Source organism: Lepisma saccharinum, chromosome 5, assembly GCF_977018435.1.
Source record: "Lepisma saccharinum chromosome 5, izLepSacc3.1, whole genome shotgun sequence".
Lineage (NCBI taxonomy): Eukaryota > Metazoa > Arthropoda > Insecta > Zygentoma > Lepismatidae > Lepisma > Lepisma saccharinum.
The window spans coordinates 68,249,159-68,269,782 of NC_139233.1; the positions used below are offsets into that span (position 1 = coordinate 68,249,159).

General features: G+C 40.1%; 1 protein-coding gene across 2 annotated transcripts in view; it reads left to right on the plus strand.

Moving 5' to 3' along the window:
• The window catches only part of LOC145987861 (uncharacterized), a 648,175-nt gene that overhangs the window by 144,291 nt on the left and 483,260 nt on the right, over window positions 1-20,624 (plus strand). The gene's annotated exons all lie outside the window — the stretch shown is intronic.

Genomic DNA, 20,624 nt, shown 5'->3' on the forward strand with positions numbered 1-20,624 from the left:
GATTACGAACTGATAACTGCAGGAGTACCTTGTGTAGGGATCTTGATACCAACGGCTCTGAAATCGTTTAAATTAGCGATGGGGATGCGATGATAGGCTTGGCTCTCTTGGAAAATCTTTTTTAGTCCCTCCAGGGGCGGATTAAAACCAATTAATGGGCACGGTCGGTGGGTAGGGCGGTTAAAGAGAAACTCTCCGATTACTGCACGAGTCTGCACCACGTATGGTTTAATGCTTCAGAATTTTTTCCTTGGACTAGTTGAGAGCTACGTTGATTATTAACGAAGTTATATCCACTATATTTATCTCCAAAGTATTTATAGTATTGACAAAATACCTTGAACTTTTATTCCACACCTTTTCACAAAATACAATTAATATTGTTGATAGGCACCTCGCAGGCTCAGAGAAAAAGAAAATGTTTGAATAGGTGGCACACAAATGGTTGTCCTTCACAGAGTTGCCAAAAATAAATTAGTCAAAATTACCAAATTTAGTTGAGGCAGCAAATTTTTTTGTTAAGTTTGCCAAGAAGCTTAACGAAACTTGTTATATTAATTCAGTTTTTTTCTGTCTGATGTATCAACCTTTAGGTCACCTACACAGAAAAAGTGATTTGTTTGACAGGCAAGCAACATCTGTACGAAAGGTTGTGTTTATTTGAAGAGGTTGGTTTCTAAGTAAACACGTGTTGCGTGTCGTTTAACTCTGAAAGCTCTCTTAATCCTGTTTCTATTTCTTTCTCTCTGTTTTGTATTCTCCCGTTCGTTCTTCCTCCTGTTTCTCGATTTCTTTCCATTCCGATTTCTTTATTCCTCAGTTTTCTCTCTTTTTCTTCATCCTCAGTTTCTATCTCTTTTGCTTCTTCCTTAGCTTTCTATCTCTTTTTCTTATTCCTCAGTTTTGTATCTCTTTTTCGTCTTCCTCAGTTTGCTATATCTTTTTCTTCTTCTTCGTCAGTTTTCTATCTTTTCTTCTTCCTCAGTTTTCTATCTTTTTCTTCTTCCTCAGTTTTCTATCTTTTTCTTCTTCCTCAGTTTTCTATCTCTTTTTCTTCTTTCTCAGTTTTCTATCTCTTTTTTTCTGTCTTCCTCTGTTTTCTATCTCTTTTTTCTGTCTTCCTCTGTTTTCTATCTCTTTATTCTGTCTTCCTCTGTTATCTCTTTTCTTTCCTTGCTCTCCTTTCTTTCTCTCTCCGCTGTTTTTCTTTCTCTGTTTCTCTACATTTTTATTTCTTTCTCTTTCTTAGTATTCCCCTCTCTCTTTGTGGGGTGCAAGGCGTGATCCTTTCTGAAGACACCCAAATCCCAACCTCCCTTCCATGTAGTACATCCTGGACTGCATTTTGGAGACCAACGGAGCTCTGGCGTCTGGACTCGCAGTCCGTATAATCCTCAGTATCCTGTCCATGTGTGTTGAAATTGTCCCTTCACCAATTTAATCTTATCACCTTTCATCCTTATCTTCTAGATTAGCCAAAAAGTGGCAGAAAAGCAAAGTGAAATATATCAAATCAGTCTATCTCCTTCTTAACCCATCTGTGTGTCGTGTGATTCTTCCTCTGCTATAAATGAATCGGAAAGTTCCTTAGAGCCTTTATACACTGCTCCACAAAAACTTAAGGAACACCAAGGAACGAAAGAAACAAACACAAAAACATGGATCACCCTGTGTACCATTCTGCAATGTTGCTGGTCATTTTCGTTTGATGTTGCATCTGTGCCTTATTGGTGTTCATAAGCCCTGATCAAGAGCATCCCAGACATGCTCTATGGGATTGATGTTCGGTGAGCATTCAGGGCACTCAATACGGGTGATGTGTTCTGTTTCCAGGAATTCCAACACAATACGTGCGCGGTGCAGGCGAGAATTGCCATCCATAAACAGGAACTCCGGATCAAATACTCCTCGGAAATTGGGAACTTACGTACGCAAAATGCTGTTTTTTACCCAATTATGGATTGGGCTCGAGCCTCATCAACCCCTCTCTGCGTCCGGCAGCGTAGCATGACAAAGCTTAAATAAACTTGGGACGATGATGTGCAAAAGAGATATTTTATTGTACGAGTGTTATTCTCAAGATTTACAATATTCTCTAGTACTCTACTTCCTGTTATAATCCCTTGGTGTTCCTTAAGTTTTGCAGACCAGTGTATATATCAACACCGATATAAGGATAGTAATGCTTTACTTACTGCTATTAGTAACTTTTGAAGAGGCTATTGGAATATTAAGTTTGCAACACTGAATCAGCTAGGGTCTCCCCTTCTTCAACAAAAGATTGAAAGGAATTTGCCCCGACTTACGGATATCTGTTATCAATCCGTGTATTCGCAACTTCTAATATATTGTTACGTTAACATGTACGGCACGATTGTAACGCCAGGGGGGGGGGGGGGGAATTCGAGAATGACAAGAGAAACGTGAGGGTACCTTAATATAGGAGAAGAACCCCCATGAGATTTTTTTTCCAGAAATTCAAAAATTCTTCTCATCCTCATGCATGCATTTGTTTAGCACAGAGAGGGAGAGTCGGAGATGTATAAAAGAAAAGGGAAATCCTGTAATAACTCTGTGAGTTTCGGCCTTCTCCCGAGGGACGCGGGAGGGGGAATTCCCCCGTTGCCTAGCAACTGCGATGCTTCTCTTCCCCGCCCCCGGAGTACAAAAGTTGTAATTGTCGTAGATTCCTTTTGTCCCGGAAGAAATGTTGGAAGTAGGGAACGGATTCCCCAAGGAGCAGGGGAAAAGCGGGGGGCAGGGGGGGAGAAAGACGGTTTTGACTTCTGCGTCGTATTGCTTTTAATTTCCGGTTTCTGGGGCATCCGATGGCGGTTCTTAAAACCCGGATTATGATTTTTAAACACTTGTCTTTTACTACGGTCGTAGCAGTGGTTTTCAGACTGTCTTATGACACAAGAGCTTTGGGACATCAAATCTGTTTTGATAACTTTGATCATTTTTCAGCAATGCTTTATGTTATTTTTTCTTTCCTTGCCGTCCTCTGAAAAGATTTCTTTGCCGACTCAGTGGTCGAACGCATTGAGTGTTCGACTCACGATCTACCCACCGAAGGTTCCACACTCACGTCTCAGTAGATCGACCTCCGTGGGTACCGGGTTCGAATCACGGCCTGGCCATGGTTGTTACTTGTGAGCGTCCCTTTATCAATTTTTTCATATCATCATTCATCCTCATCTTCAAGATTAGCCAAAAGTGGTAGAAAGGGGAAGTGAAATAAACGAAACAAATCAATCAAGTCTCTTCATAAATTTCATCCAATCATTATTCGGCCAATAAAAAAAATAGAATAATGACGCAGATAAAACGGAATCTTCCCCGGCCAAGGGAATATTCCCGTAGGCTTGGGAAAAAAATTCTCAGACAATTGAAAAATTCCTTCGGACAAGGAAAAAATTTCTTTAAGGTAAAGGAAATATCCTTCTGGCAAGGAAAATTTCCTTCGACCAAGTGGAAATTTCATGCGACCAAAGGAAATTTCCTACGACTAAAGAAAAATTTCCTTCGACTAAGGGAAACGTATTTTCGACCAAGTGTAAATTTCCTTTGGCTTAGTTAAAAAAATATTTTTTGATGGAAACATTAAGTGTGAGACATACTTTTGAGAACCAACAAAATGAAACACTTCAAAAGTCTCTCCCTGCCTGTCCCCTACGATCATGGGCGTCGGCAATGGGGGGGGGGGGTCGAACCGGTCGGTCAACCCCTCCTTAAGATTTCCATCTACTTTTTTCAAATTATTGCAAATAATAAACAAATCACTTTATTTCACCTCATTTTGCGTCATTGTTTAAAAATGGTCTTGAGATATTGAGTTTGGTATGAAACTTTCATAATTTGCTACACTGAAACTCTGTTAATTTGTAACTTTCACACGTTCCGATAATGCAATAATTTTAAAAATGAACCTTCCCGTTGACAAAGTTCTGCATATGTCACTGGTCTGTATCACAATATTTTTAAGGGGAGGGGGTGTCCTCGACATCTTCGATTCGACCCCCCCCCCAAAGGAAAATTGCTGGCGACGTCCATGCCTACGATTACATCTACGGGCTATGGGCCACTTCAATGTCAATAGATAGTAATGCAAAATAAGTATCGCTCTTGATATTTGAAGATCGGTGGGATCTCCAAAATTTCTGTGTTGACCCACCACCATCACGTCTCCGGCACTTCATTTTACTGGGGAGAAAAGAATAATATAATTATTTCGCCCATATTCGTTTTCATAATTGCATAAAATAATGGTTTTTTTCGGCACATCAACCATCGCTCAACAATTTTTTGGTAAGCCCCATGCCCGGTGCTGAGGCGTCTAAAGACCCCGTAAATCCAGGCCTGAGCAGTGGATGTGACGTCACATGATTAATACTACGTTCTTGCCAGAATTAATTCGGCTTGTGATTCCTACCAGAGAACAGATGGAGAAATACGCTGAATAATAAGCAGTGTACGTTTGTTTATACGTTAATGACATTGGTTTTTCTTTCAACCGTGAAACAAGAAACAAACAAGAACGATGCTTTTTCAGAGAGAAAAAAAATTACGAGAAAATCTTTGGAAAGTTTCTTTGATGAAAGGGTTGCTAGCGTAACGTACTTATCATGCTTATGGATTTCCCATGGAGGTCATTAATCATATTTCTCGTTCTGCCGTCCGGGAGAAAACAATATCGGAAGAAAAATTGACGATCTCCGAAGTTGTACAGCTGCCGACCATTAGTGCTGGAAAGATAAAGCTTTATGACTTCTTCCATGAGGGTCGTGGGCGGGGGAGAGTTGGATAAGGGTGGGTGGGGTAGTTTTGATCTAGCGTTCGTTAGCCAGAAGTGTTTGCTCAGCAGAATTTTATCCACTTGATTTGCGATATTGGTGATTACGGATGGACAGTTCGTAAACTACAGTTATCTCGGTGATGGGTCTGAACCACTTATTTACTTGAGCGGTTTCCAATTCTCTGTTCCTGACGAACTGTTCACGTGAGGAACACTACTTCTATGTATTCTTTTGGGTTAGTGCGAGTTTGTTTTTAAGTCCACTTTATGCAGAGAAAGGCTAATCAGTACTGGACCTACAGTTTAAAGTGAGATCTGGACCACTACGTGCATCCACCCGGTATGGGGTCCGTTGATTATGGCGGCGACGTTACACCATTGCGACTGATCTCCGTAGCGGAGTGGTTAGGACAACTGGCTACGACGCCAGGGGTCCCAGGTTCGAATCCCAGCCTGGACATGGGTGTTCCTTGTGAGTGCCCCGTCATCAATTCCATCATATCACCAGTCATCCTCATCTTCGCGGTTAGCAAAAACTGGCAGAAAAGCGAAGTACAATAATCCAAATCAGTCAGTTAGACGACACCATTGGTGAGGCCCGTGTTCTCTTTAATAAGAAGGGTTCTCGTCTATCTTTTCACTGGCAGAACGAATTTTAGCGATCTCTTCACTCAATGGACGGTTCATTTATTTATTTATTTATTGATTTAGTTTATTTTACTTCGCGTTTTGTGCCTCTTGGCTAATTTGCGAAGATGGGGATGAGTGATGAAATGGTGAAATTGATGAATGGACATTCACAAACAACCAAGCCCGACCGGGATTCGAACCCGGGACCCTTGGCGTCGCAGCGCGATGTGCTAACCACTCGGCCACAGGGTTGGGCTAAATGGACGGTTCACAGCGATCTGTTCATCCGAGGATGGTTCTCGAATCAGCTCACTTGAAGATTGGTTCTTGCCGATCTGTTCACACGACGACACTTGGCTCAACTCCTTTAGTTATGTAAAACTAAGCTAGTATGTTTTTGCTGTCTTCCACATTATACCTTTTCCTTAGGAGAAACTCTTTTAGCTCTGGAGTAATTTTTAACAAGTACGGTAAGACCAACGAGTAAATTCTGTTTTCGAATTTCAATTAAGAGAAAAAAGAGAGAACTTTCTTGAAAATTGAAAGCTGAAAGTGCCAAATAATTTCAACAGCACCATAAAAATACAGAATTCTCAAAATTCACTGTATGGAAAGGATAATATATAGAAAATTTAAATTCTGTAAATAAGCATGAAAATATAAAGTTGTCGAAGCACAGGTATACAAGTATAATAATACAAATTTCAAAGTGTTGAAATACGTAATTGTATTGTATTTTATTGAAATACGGACATGCCAAAGAGAGAAAATATCACATTACCCATCAAATACCTATTTACAAGAATGTGATCCTGGTTCGATCCTTTCCCATACAGCACAGATCTCCGAGGTATATTCACAATGTTCATATGAGATCCATGAATATTATAGATATCCATGAGACTTCCATGAGATATCCAGTCTTGGATTACGGATGGATAGATGTCTCTTGGACGGACATGTAGACATCCAGGGAATATCCAATGGATATCGACATTATGTCTCCTGGATATTTGTGTGCTGTGTGGACTGTGGAGGTACATTGTGCAGTGTTTTAGATAAACCGATTTAAACTGTAGGTCCAGTCTCGACTAGCCTATTTTAACATAAAGGAGGACTTAAAAGTGAAGTATCGAAGTATGGAATAGAAAGAGAATTCCAGCATATTGAAATCTCTCTCCGTCTCTCTCTCTCTCTCTCAGTTCAATACATCATTTCGCAGCACATTGCAGGAAGAAGGGCTATAATTAAAATATGGAAGCGGCATCGCAGGATGTGACGACGTTCGACAAAAAAAATATGGACTGCGAAAGTCGGAGCCTTCCAGCCGTGGTCACTTCAACCCCTCCCTTCCCCTTACCAATCCTAATTAGATCTTTGCATGGGCAGGAGCTCCCGTTTAATTTTATCCACATCACTTCCTGCCACCTGCCGATCAGCGGAGTCGCATCTGCCCCCGGAAGGAGCCGTTGAGCGGAGCAGTTCGAGTAGAGGTCTCCTGTCCTCTTTTTCTCGGCTCATGGAAGCAGTGAAATCACTTGTGTTCTTTGTGTCTTGAAAATGACTCACTCCTGCTGTCTCTTTTGCACGCGTTTGGCATCAACCAACTTCTTAAAATAAAGCCTTAGCATATTATTTTCGAACAACTAAGGGTAGAAACCAGGAAAATGAACGTCAGAATTTGAAACCAAATTATTGAACAAATTGACACATTCAGATACACTGGCGTACACAGGATTTTTTTTCCCGGAGGTGATTGGAATTGTAGAGATGGATGTTGCATAGTTGCGTTCGGGAGGGAGAGGATAGACCATTAAATATTTTATAATTACTATGGTTATTTAACTTTCGTCTTAAAGGTTGTTCAAAGACAAAATATTGTAATTGGGGGTCATTTTAAGGCGGAGTTTCAACTATCACCTTGGTTTTTCCAGAACTATTTAATGCTTTCGTTTACTCAAAATTTCGGAAGGGTCTGTATCCTCCATCAGCTCCCCCTCTGCATGCGCCAATGCCTGGGATGTGTCATAAACAGTGGCACGAGCAGGATGTCAAAGTGAGAATAGCAATGTCAAAAGAAGCCTTTAATAGAGAAAGTGTGTTAGACTATACCCTGTCCCAGCTAACTGTGAAGCGAGTCTGCGCGTAGTGTCAGAGAAGCGAGGGAAATCTAATAGTGGCAAGAGCGATGCAGTACACGCTGCTGGTAAGGTTGGTAACTGCAGTCGCTTTTCCCCACTCCACGCAATTCCGTCTCTCTCGCGTCTTCATTGGTGGAGCCGTCTCGCGTCAGTACTTGCGCAGAGACTTGTTTTTGTTTGTCTGCTCCACAGTTAGCTGGGACAGAGTATAACAAGCAAGCAAGAAAGAAACTAAGGAAGAGAAGTTATGAGATACTAGATGATATTAAATTAGATGGGCTGACATAAAGCGCAAGGCACAAGATAGGAAAGACTGGAGGTTAGAGTGGAAAACTTGTCCCTCAAGGCAGAGGACGAGGATTGAGTGAATGAATTACTAGGATTTGTGGAAGTTAATCAAACATGTAGCAGATCGCGCTACAGGAGTCCCGGGTTCGAATCCCGGCCTGGGCATGGCTGTTTGTGAGTGTCTATTCATCACATCATCACTAATCCCCATCCTCGCAAATTAGCCAAAAGTGGCACAAAAAGCGAAGTAAAATAAAGCAAATCAATCAATGAAACGTATGTCGTATATGTTACAATAGTACGTAACATTTGAGGTACGCGTTTGGCCAATTTTTGTCCATATTTGTGTTATTACTAAACTGGAAACAGATGTTTAGCTATAAAAAAAAAAAAAAAAGATCGACCACAAGGAAAAAAACCTTGGGACGAGAAGTCCCCGCGCAGCTTTCCCTCCTTCCCCCCACCTCAGGCCATAAGGAAGCATGGTCAACTCTCCCCCTCCCCTACTCACGGGGGTACGGTGCACAGGAGTCGCGGGTCTGCGCAGGTTGTTTTGCTCGTGGTTCCACTATAGTGATGAAACACGTTAAGGCGGTAATTTCAGTAATTTGTCAAGTCAAACATGTGTCATTTGAAAGTTATTGCAATTAAAAGGAGCGAAATGTAACATCCGTGACAGTTAATAGTATCTCAAAAGCAATAACTTAACCAAATGGTCTTCAGTGAAATTTTGCTTATTTATACAGAGATAGCCAAATTTATATACATTATGACCTAATGAATCACTTGAATTTAATTCTTTTATTCAGTGACCTGGATTTCTATATATTTCAGGAACATATCACAATTACAAAAAAAGGGGGGATATGCAAGCCATGAAAAATCTTGCCCCTAGTGGTTAGATCAAATTGAAACTGATGCCTGTACCAGGGCCCGAACAAGGAACCATCGGTGACGAAATCGTGAGTCGACCACTGAGCGTGCCAATTGGTGTAAATTGCAGTCAAGAGTCCAGAAGTGATGCATTTTTTGTACATCATACAGAAATGGATGCGCTAAAAAGGCATCAAATGAGATCTTACACGATCATTTCAGAGAATAAAAAACTACAGTTTAACTGTGTCGATTGATGCACCAAAAAATGATCGATGCATTCCTGTGTGTCCTAGACAACATGCAGATTTCAAAGAAAAAAGACTTAGTCATTCGTAGCAAATTGGTATGTAATACGCATCTTTGAGTCATTCGGTAAATGCTTCGTTTAATCGCTTTGCATTGATCTGAAAAATATGGTCCCCCATTTGCTGGTTGACCAGTGGAGAAAAAGTTCACAAAAGCATTATGACTCGTTGTAGTGCTAAGAGCTGTGGAATTGCGTCTCAGTTCAGTCGAACTCGTAATACTCTTTCGCAAGCGTCGTGCCTTCGCGTTGAGTCACCAGTGTCCCGATGTGTGCAGGTGGCGAGCTCCATTGTGTTTCCAGGCAGTGAGGAAAAAAGAGCAATGAAAACCTCATCTCACCGAAATCCCCCATTGAAGCGGAAAAATGTTGCCTTCTCTAAGAATATTTCCCTCCTTGATTTGCACACAACCTTTAGAAGCTCATTTGGGATAAATGAGAAATCAAAATTCAGTACAAGAGTGGACTGAATTTCAGCTGAAACGACATTATTTTAACGAAAAGAATTCCAGATTTGTACACGTATCATGTAAAATTTTTAAAAAAATGTCTGTCGTAACAGGCATTTATAATCGTCATCTTGTATCACTTATATCAATCACGTTGGATATACATTTATTCCATTTTAAAGAATTTCTGCATGACTCGTAGGATAATTGAAAGTCAAGAAAGTGTAGTTTTGACATGTACGTTTCGAGATAAGGAGTTTATTTCGTATAATTTCGAATCAGCAATGGACACAATATATAGTAAGAAGGTGTTGGGGACGACGGGTACGTGGAATATGCGTACAAGCAAAATTCTTGAACTTTCAATACACGGGAAAGGCAAGAGGGTCTTGCTGCAAGCGGCAGATGACGTGGAATCTGCGTACATGTCCTCCGAGGTCTAACGAAGGAGGTAATTTGAGGTCTAACGAAGGAGGTAATTTGCTACCAACATTTTACAGACCTTTCCGTCACGCATTATATAGTCTTGTCAGCTGTGTAGGATCTGTGTGGGTCACTACTGGTGGTTTAAATGGTTTCTTTTCCATTATTAAGTTTAAAGAAAATATACACGAATTGACTGAAGTCAATAGATTAATTTTGAAAAGTCAGGTAAATCTTTTCGCAACAGAATATTTTTTTCAGAAAATTCACACTTTGGAGGAATGTTATAAAATGTTAAGCCGTTCTTGAAAATATATCTCACCACAGCTTCACTATACACGCAAGTACTCGAAGAAATTTCCCTATATCGTTGCCTGTTTCAAAGTAATTTATGATAAATTTAATTTTGGAGTCTTATGTACAGTCACCAGTAATAAAAATTGGTACTCCTAGATCCTGAAATACTATCTTCCCTGCAAGGCCTTATGTGTGTTGACGGCGCTGGTAGAAGTTGTGGAAAATTTGCTTTTAAAATCCACTTATCACCGCAAAGTTAGTCAACACACATAAGGCCTTACAGAGAAGCGAGTATTTTGGGATTTAGGTGTCCATTTTTATTGCCGGCGACCGTACTGTGTATCCTGCGCACTTCATTGATACACATCCACGACGAAAAATATTCTCCCCTGCTTTCATGCTCTATTTACTCTGTACTCAAATTCCACGACACCTCCCACTTTTAGCATTGTAGATGTTATTACAACCCCACTTCACTTTCCTCTGCACTCAGTCCACGAATTTTGCTTGTACACATATTGCATGTAACCAGTAGCAAAGTGTACTTCCAACCTTTCGAGAGGTGTAAGGGGTGACCCTTTCCGAAGACACCAAAATGTCAAACTGCCTTCCACGTTGTACACTCGGGACTGCATTTTGAAGACTAGCGAGGCTCTGGCGTCTGACTCTCGGCCAGTATAATCCTCTGTAGGACTCGTGTTGTGTGCTGTCCTGGCGTGTTTGTGATTGTCCCTTCGTCCATCTTATTTTATCACTAGGGCTAGCATTTTTATGACATAAAAATCACCAAAATATGCAAAATAAAATATGCTCTTATGACCTAAAATTTTACAAAATATGCAATATAATTTGAAAAATATGCCCTTATAACTAGGCTGTTTCCAACATCAATATCTAACGTGCTGAAATATTTTTATATACATACTATTTTTAGTTCACTTTATGGGCCCTGATGACTCGAAATGCACAATTAATACTTTCTGTAAATTTTCAATTAAAAATGAAAAAGATTTTACAGCCCTCGAGTAAACATGGGAGTAAGAATGAATCCACTTGGAAAATGATTGTATATTTCTTGAAAAAGCGAAAATATGCTGAATACGACCGAAAATCCATCAAAATATGCATTATCACGTAGAAATGGCCGAATATGCCAAAACATGCCCTTAAAAAGCACCTTAATTCAATTAGTTTTTTCACAATATGAATTCCTATATATTTAGGCAACACATCACCCTTGCCAAAAAAAAATATATGCTAAGTCATAAAAATCCTAGCCCTATTTATCACCATTCATCCTCATAGTCGCGATTAGCCAAACCAAAAGTGGCAGAAAAGCTAAGTAAAATGAGCTACATTAATCAATGATCCAAGCTTTCGAAATGAAAGGTGTACAACGTTGAAGTGGGATTGACACATGAGGGCGTTCTGAATAATCCTTACACCCCAGTTACTCATTTTGAAAACTAACTCTGTTACAGTTACTTACAAAGTAAGTTACGTTAACTGTTGTTACTTATTGTGGAGAAGATAGCGACATCTGGACCAGCCAGATCCTCTGTGGTGCTTGTGTTTTGTCCTTTCATAAATTTCATCTTATCACCATTCATCCCCGTCGTCGCTATTTGCAAAAGTGGAACAAAAGCAACGTAAAACAACCAAATCAATGAAATCGAGTAACTGTAACGGTGTAGGACATGGAGGGCTACAAATAAAGAAGAGTTAGTGACCTCTTGGAGCCTCCAATGGTGATGCAACTGTGGTCTTGGCAGAAGAAGCAAATTCGCCCGATTATGGTCCAGAGGCTGGAGAAAAATCGCGCATTGGAAAACGATAAGAATTTTTGTGCCCACCCTAGCGACTCCTCCCATGTCAGTGAGTCCCTTGTCATTCCCGACGGAGAAATACTCGCTCCTTATTCTTCCATTGAGTTTGTCTTGGAGAAGACATTCGCACTATCTACGCAGCCACGAGAGAAATCTTATTCATCTTTCATCCCGGAGTGCCGGAGGAAGAGAACGTTTTCCATCACGACTGTTCAGCCTCCCGCTTCCTTCTCGACTTTTTTTCCTCCCAAAGGTTGGCCAGGTCTTCAAGTAAAGGGCGTATCTGAACTTTTGTTACGCAGTGTTGCAAACTGACAGGTTATTTCACTTTTCTTAGGTGCGGTAATGAGAAATCGCTTTTTGCTCTGATATGTTAACAGTGCCGCAGTTAAAGTTTAATCCGAGCCGCTGTGCAGTGCGTATCTACCGGGAATCGAACCCTGGATCCCTTGATTGCAAGGGATATATGGAGGTATGGAAAATTGAAGGAAGAGACATACAAAAAACACACACGCAAACCAACCCACCCCAGCAAAGCAAAAAAGTCCTCTCCTATAATGTGGTGATGACGTATTGTATTTAAAGGGTTTCGGGTTCTGAATCCAGTTTAAATTGTAGGCCCAGTCCCTATTAGTTTGCTTAATGATGAAAGTATACTTGAAACAAAACTCGGCACCCACAGGTATCCTCGTGTTGTAGCCCCGGTGAAGACACGTAGTGGCTCGCATCTACTCTTTAAACTGTAGTTCTATTCCCGATTAGCTTTACTGTGCCTAAAGTGGATTTAAAACACAAACTTAATCATTCGTCTTGTAGAGAGAGGACCCATCAATTAATAATGTAGTTGAAGATTAATGTTATCATCAGATAATTGTAAAATGTTTCGATATTTTCGTTTTTATATTTCTATATAAACATGCTTTAACTTACCGCTGTCCACAGAAGTTCTTCAGATTTTATCATTTTTTTTTAGTTTTTGTGTGAATTGAAAAAAAAATCTATGTTTACAATTAACAAAACAAGTGCATTAATTGTTCAACCCCTCACCTTTCCGGAAGTGAGTGCCATGCGAAAAGGGCATGTCTTATGCATCTAATTTAATTTCAGTGACAGTATATTGTCTTAATTATTAATATTACTAGCTGATTACCCGGCGTTGTCCGGGTGTTTATTTATCCAAATCTTGTATTAGACATGAAAATAATGAATTCTAACTATAGTGTAAAATGTAACTAATTTTAAATGTGATCGTTAATGTCCCCATTTAGCTTATCGACTCCCAAAACTATGGATTCGACACTAATCTAGGTCATTTGTAGCATTTTAATTTTCACCCCCTCTCACCTCCCCCCCCCCCATGCCGATAGGTGATGAACTTGGGAGTTGAACCGCATTGGGAGTGTCACGAAAACTGTGGATTCCATTCGCAACACAGCCTGAATGTTAGACAACCCGAGAAATACTATCGTTGTGCGGATTGCATAGAGTCACGGATGTCTGTTTGTGCGGAATTTAATATCGGTTGTTCTCGATTATTTTTGCATGGCACCCTTTCCCACCCCCACCCCTAGGGGTGCCAGGGGTGTCTTGCCACCACAGTATTTATTTCGAGATTGTAAGTGATACCTGTACCAAGTTTGGTTGAAATTGCTCCAGGCGTTCGAGAGTTATTGCTGAACAAACATACACACATACACACATACATACATACATACATACATACATATATATATATATATATATATATATATATATATATATAGAGAGAGAGAGAGAGAGAGAGAGAGAGAGAGAGAGAGAGAGGGAGAGATTGATATGTTTCATTACAAATTAGACTCGTACAGTCTAGTCACCCACAATAAAAAGTATTCTGAAACACTTGCTTCCCTGTTTGGCGTTATGTGTGTTGCCTATATCTACGGCGTTGAGCTAACTTCCATAGCATGTCTCTTCAATAGAATGTTCCACTATCGCCGTAGAGTTATGCAACACACGTAACGCCATGCAGATGTAGGTGTTCCATTGTGTATGATCGTCACAGAAACAACGGATTTTAATATTGGAGCAGTCTCTTCCAGAGCCTGGCCAACAGCCGCCTCTTCCGGTAGATATTTCCCGTCCCTAACTTGAAAGCGTGTGGAACTGAATGTGAAAAGTTGCTAGAAAAAGCATATGCCTATGATGGAATTTATATGTTACTGGCAACACTGTCTTTGGAAGACTTCCATGAAGTTTGGTTTTGACATGACCAAAAGCATGAGAGGAGTGGGCATCCGCTTATCTCTCTCTCTTCTTTTTTCAAATTGTTTGCAGAACTGTACCGTCTTCGATGGCGTCCAAAGATGGGAACATCATTCCCCCCTTCCGACCCCGGGGGCTTTGGCGACTGGGGCTGGAAAGCCAGGGATAGAAGGGAAGATGCATCCAGCACATTGTCTGTCTGAAGAAACAAGACAATCCTCCTGCCGCTTTTTTGTGACTGCGTTTGGGGAAGTTATCATCTTGACCTGTTGGTGGCTGATCTTTCTCTTTGCTGGAACGTTACAAGATGTATGAGGTTTCCCAATCCTAAGATTGGTGCTGCAAAGTCGTGGGTTCTGAGTTCGACTCACCGAGAAAGTAGAAAATCAAGAAAATCTAGACGTATGGTTAGTCTCACTGCTGAGAAGTGAATAGAATTATAGACATGCTTATGACTCAATGGGGTTGCTACAGGGGGTTCACCAGCACAAAGAAAAGCGGTTAGACATCGAGGTTACTTCAATGAACTTACAATTGAGTGGTTACATCTCAGCTGTGTCCAAGACTGTACACATGTATGTATCCATTTTGGTATAAAATGTGGAAGTATACTGCACATCCGAAATTGGATATCCACAATAAAACAATAATAATGAACATCCAGTAGATAGCTATAATAACTATGTATCTGAACTGGATAATGTGAAGATTTGTGCTGTATGTTCCCACGTTCTGGACATGGAACGTTGAGGCATAGAACACAAATAATATATTTATGAAGAATGCGAGGTTCAGCTAGGGGCTGATTTGCCACCTAACCCTTGTCAGTATAATATCTGCATAAAGAGCAGTAAACTACTCGCGCCACACACATATACATATATACATACATTTACATATATAATAGAGAGAGACAGATACGTGTAAGAAATGCACAATCAAAATTAAATGAGCATTGAAACCCTTTAAAAAGCGAATTCAAAAGGTATTAACAACGGGAATAATGCAATTTCACATAAGGACGTATTGTATACACCGTGACTCTGCCATTGTTCCATTAAGAGTAAATCTTGTACTTTACTTCTGAAACGTCTAGGGTAGTTTATACATGCAATGTTCGCAGGCAATGCATAATGAAATTTATTAAAGCGAAGTAAGAATAATTTTTTTTGCACGCAAGACAGCTTTGATAGAATAAGTCCGCAAAAGTCTCGGACGACATACGAGTCCCGGACAATAACCTCGATGTCATCTCGAGTTTCAATACGGGAACGAGAATTTTGTGGATACCATCTGTATATAATAAGGTTCTGGCATGACCGAGTTCTGAGCTCATCATATTTTTCTTGCGTCTGTTTTTATGTATTGTACAAGATTTTCTTTCCCAATAACTGATTCTGCACTGTCGCGAATACTTTACCTGGATCAATTAAATTTGAGATGATATCTGCTACAGGAGCAGTAATAGCATTGAATTGCCATTCACATTAGCTGAAGGAAAGCCTAATTTTTCACGGGAATAAAAGAAGATAACATTTGAGCCGCAAGGTACATCGTTAGTTTAGTGATCTGTTGGTCTTAATCAACACATTTTACATAGTCTTTTTTCAATCCCGGCTTCCTGAAACATACCATCTGTTTTATATTCCAAGGCTGCCTGTGTTCAAGACCTGGTTGATATCTCTTTTCGACTCCTTCTTTTCTTCACATCCATAGTTATTAAATACCCTTCATGGCACAATAAGAACAAACCCTTCGGGCCAAATGCAAAATATACCTTTCTTCCTTTGCAACCTGTGGTTGAAGACTGTTGCAGCCTTAAATGTTCTCTGTCGGCAAGTTTCCAGGAAGTGTTGTCAGCTTTTGGTGCCTTCGGGGACTTAGGTGGCCGCCTGTGCTCGGAGTTGCAGTGGATTTCATACGGTCACCCCAATTTTTTATGATTCCAGTACCAAGGTCTGTACTAAATTGCGTTTGTCAAAAGTGGTTCCTACCGTTCCTACTTACTGTTGGAGAATTTATACGTTGGCGTATTTTTTTAATTTGGTTCTTGTGTACGAGTTGAATTCTTAACTTTGAAAGTAGAAATTAACTAGTGTCTGTCTCGTTTGCAAACTTATAAATATCCATCTCTCTCCAAGGTCAAGTGTTAGTCTCGAAAATAGGCGTTTCTTGAAGGGGGCAATTGGGGCACTTCCCCCTCCCCCAAATTTTCAGGCTTTTTAAAATTTACATTTGTTAAGCTCCAGTGACCTGAGGAGCAAAGTATAAAGAGTAATATTTGTGATTTCGCTAATGCCGAAGTTATTTAGCAAATAACTATTAGACGCTATTTTTATGAGATGGAAAACTCCTCGAGCCTGCCCTCCGCCTCCCCAAAGTTAGGCCCTAAGTTCGATTCTGTCCCTTCAAGATTAGGCCCCAGGTTACACACATGGCTCAATGTATATAGAAATAAGCAACATATAGAACATAACAGCGCATAAACTTTCACAGTGTATCAATGGCGTTGCTCGTTAATAAGGTTATTCGGTTTGACGTCTTTTTTCGACTCGACGATACCTCGAAAATTTGCAAGTCTTGTAATATGAACATGTACAGGCAGGTCATGGGAAAGGAAGTTGCAGAGAAATCTAACCTTGTTCATAGAAACAATTAAAGTTACCTAAAGTTATAGGAAATTGGCATTAGACTTAGAAGGTTTTTTTTCTCGTCAGATATGGTATACGAATTTGTTTTATTTTCTCTGCGTTTTGATTGAGTCATGACTTTTTGAAAAAAAAAAAGTATGTTATTGTGAATACATTCATTTCTCAAGAGATGTTCGAGAGAACTCGTGTCATTTGAATCGATTTCCATAACGGTTTAGTTAAGTCTTCAACCAGATTTCCTCATAGAGAGAATTCACACAGCATTCTCTAGTTTCCCCGAGAAGAATTTCTCCGTGAGAGAGAGGGAAAGGTAGGCAGGTTTTGCGTAATGTGCCCGGGCTTCCGAATCCGTTCGGCCAGGAGCCTGTTCAGTTGGATTTTTGTTTCCCTTTGTTCCAGACCAGGAATAGCACTGGGTCATCTTCCCTGTTCTCATGCTGAGCGTGCAGTTGGATGCAGCGTTGCCACGTGAAGGGAACTTTCCCTCGGCATATGGAAATGCAGGTAAAATTTTAGGTGAAAATGGAAAAAGAGAAATTACAGGGAAATTTGCAAGTGCGTATTTGTCATGTTCGTTTCAAGCTCTTAGAAGTGGACAATACATTTTTCCCTTTCTTTCATTCTCTTGCCCCAACGATTTTATGTGTAATATCTTTAATCTTCAAGAGTAGTTAATGGAATTTCCCCCATTGCAAGCCGTTCAAATGCAACACTGTTTCTTCTTGATTTCATTAATTCAGTCAAATCCAGCATTTCTTAAATTGGTGTTTTCTATGGGCTCAATACTAATAACAATAATGGTTGATATAGTTTTGTGATCGTGAATTTCAATTTTTAAAGGATCGAAAGGGGGAATTTGGATCTTGAAAAGGGAAATTGTGGTCTCAGATTGTGGCAACACTGTTTGGAAGCGGTCCAGGTTGTACGATGCGTCATGGAATGCAGCGTCACTTGGGAGAGCACAGTGGTTTCCTCTTCAAGTTTGCTTCCTGTATGTCAAGTGGACGCTAGCCACCATTTGCCAACTAGTTTTTTTTTTCGTGTGTTAAATTCCCTTGCTCGTTCCCAGGAAAACGTCTCCCTATTTCGGTCATAGCAGTACACTCCTAAATAAATTTAGCTCCTGATGTTTAACATAATCAAATTCATTGAGTCGTTTCTGAATACTTCTGTGTTAATCACTGTCGTTTCATTTTCAGGTTGATTTAAAGGTTCTCGTAGCCACCCCGTAGTGGTAACGCTGTCTCCTTGCAATCGAGAGATATCGGCAGCCGTGTAGTCACGATATACACTTATATTCGGGTGCCCACCCCCAAATCTTTGTTAAAAAGCAGTGTCTTCAAAATAATTTACAGCGTTCCTGTTAAGCGCTCTGTACACGATCGAATTAATCATGAACAAATTGTTGAATGTCATTTTTCAAGGTAGTGACATCAGAGTACACGTCATGCTGCTTCTTGCATTCGTGGAAGCAAGAATTTCTAAATAGGAACCTTACTAATGAAAGCCTTTCGTGACAGACTGTCGACCAATCGGAGCACATGCTATTGAAATCGATTATCGAAAGAAGCATCGAGATACAGAATGCTATTTATTTATTTTCTGTGGTTAAATAAGAGTGTAGCACATGTTTCTGACTTGCGAGGAAGGAAGGGAGGAATTTATACAACTACTATGTTGTGTATATCTGTGGAAATGAGATTTTTATTAAATTATTTTGTTGTGTTCACATTGTTTTTCTGGTGTCTCGGATTACATTTAGATTATTAATACCGAGAAAATACATCAACATCAACTACTTTTGACTTTCTAATATGCCCTACATCTTCCTTTGGAAAGAAATTTATCATCTTTGTTAATCATTGCTAGTCTATATCTTTGTTTTCGTGCCGTACACACTGCCATCTTTTGGTAAAATGTGAACTTATCCATTTTTTTTATGATGGTGTACATGTGCAATTTCAGACCATTCAATATTTCCAATAGGAACGCTGTTCGACTTTCAGTTGTTGATTTTAAGCGTTCATTTTAACGGCGTGTTCATGATTCATTTGACGTGTACAAGCAGATTTAGCGAAGGACAAATTTTTAGAGGGGGACTCAGGGCGGTGGGTCAGGTCCCCCTCCCCCGAAGGATTTACCAAGTAATGTAATTGTAATCTCTGCCAGGAGCTTCTGCTTTATATTCCAAAGAGGTGCATACATGACATGAAAATTACACAATGTGCATAAACAGTATGATAAAGATGTATGCAGAAAACTCGGCGTGTGAGGCACCAGTTAAAATATTACAGAATGAGTTTTTGTTCTGCGATAATATTTTCGTAAAATGATTGCGAACCTGATGAAAGTATGAAGGAAGGAGCACACGTTTCTCTTACTAGGATTCGAGTCTAGGACCGCCGGTCCCCGTGGCGGAGTGGTTAGTACATCGCGCTACGATGCCAGGGTCCCGGGTTCGAATCCTGGCCTGGTCATCACTCATCCCCATCTTCGCAAATTAGCCAAAAGTGGCACAAAAAGCGAAGTAAAATGAAGAAAGTCAATCAATCAATCGAGTCTAGAACCCTGGTTATACTGGCGAACAGACACGTACTTCCCACTTGTACGTCACACATGAATATCACGTATATGTAATGTGAATGCATATGTATGAGAGGGAGAACGACCACACATTGTGACAAGGTCTCATGTCGTTCAGACGGTCAAGGGCTGTCTGGTGCTCCCTGTCCACGGATCTGCTTTGAGAGGTCACAAGGGCATGAGTCATGGCTGAGAGCGAGAGACGCATGTTATCATATGACGGAGTTCGTTCTCTGCTATTTAAGTCGCAATGAGGAAGCTCTTGTTGGATCAATGAAGGGATCACCGAGACGAGAACGAGACGGGTGTTTGCAAAGTAGAGGCAAGACCGAGACCAAGGTTGTCTGACCCACCGCCATATTTGTACCTGTGATCAAGGATTACAGCCGCTAGTGTGGCATTTTTATTAAGTCCCCCTGGATGTATGACGTGACAGTCATGCATCCAGGGACTCTATAATATTATATGCATGTAGTTCGCATTCTTTCCTGAGGCACAGATATCATAGCGCTCACTATCTGCGACGCTATGTCACTTGTCCTCCCCCCTGATTATTGTAATTCGAATGGTGAAATTGTATCAATATTTTATAACAAAAATGTTGTTTTCTGTGACTTACAGGCCGTAAGTCACAGCAACTAGGCCTATTATTATTTTAAGTAGGGGTACATTTAAGCTTACAGTCTATTTTACACTGATTTTCTAACTATAAAAAAACATCTTCTTGTCAGTATACAGTTATGCAAATTGTATATGGATATGGAAATTACAAAAGTATGTAATTTTTTAAAAACATAAGTAGTAGTAGTAGTAACAAAAATGATATCAACACTAATAGCAGTAATAATAGCAATTAATAATAATAATAATAATAATTATTATTATTATTATAAAAGTTTCTGTGACCCTGCCCTCCCTGAGAAAAAATCCTCCGCGCGCCCTTGCTACCAGTTTTGCCATAACCAATGAGCACAATTTACAAAATTTCCCATTTCGACATAAAATTTCCCTTCTCAGACAAATTGAAATGTCGATCACAAAAATAATACTTATTGGTGGTTTAATTCATCCATTGGAGAACGTCAATTTACAAAAAATTGAATGAATGAAAATAAGGGAG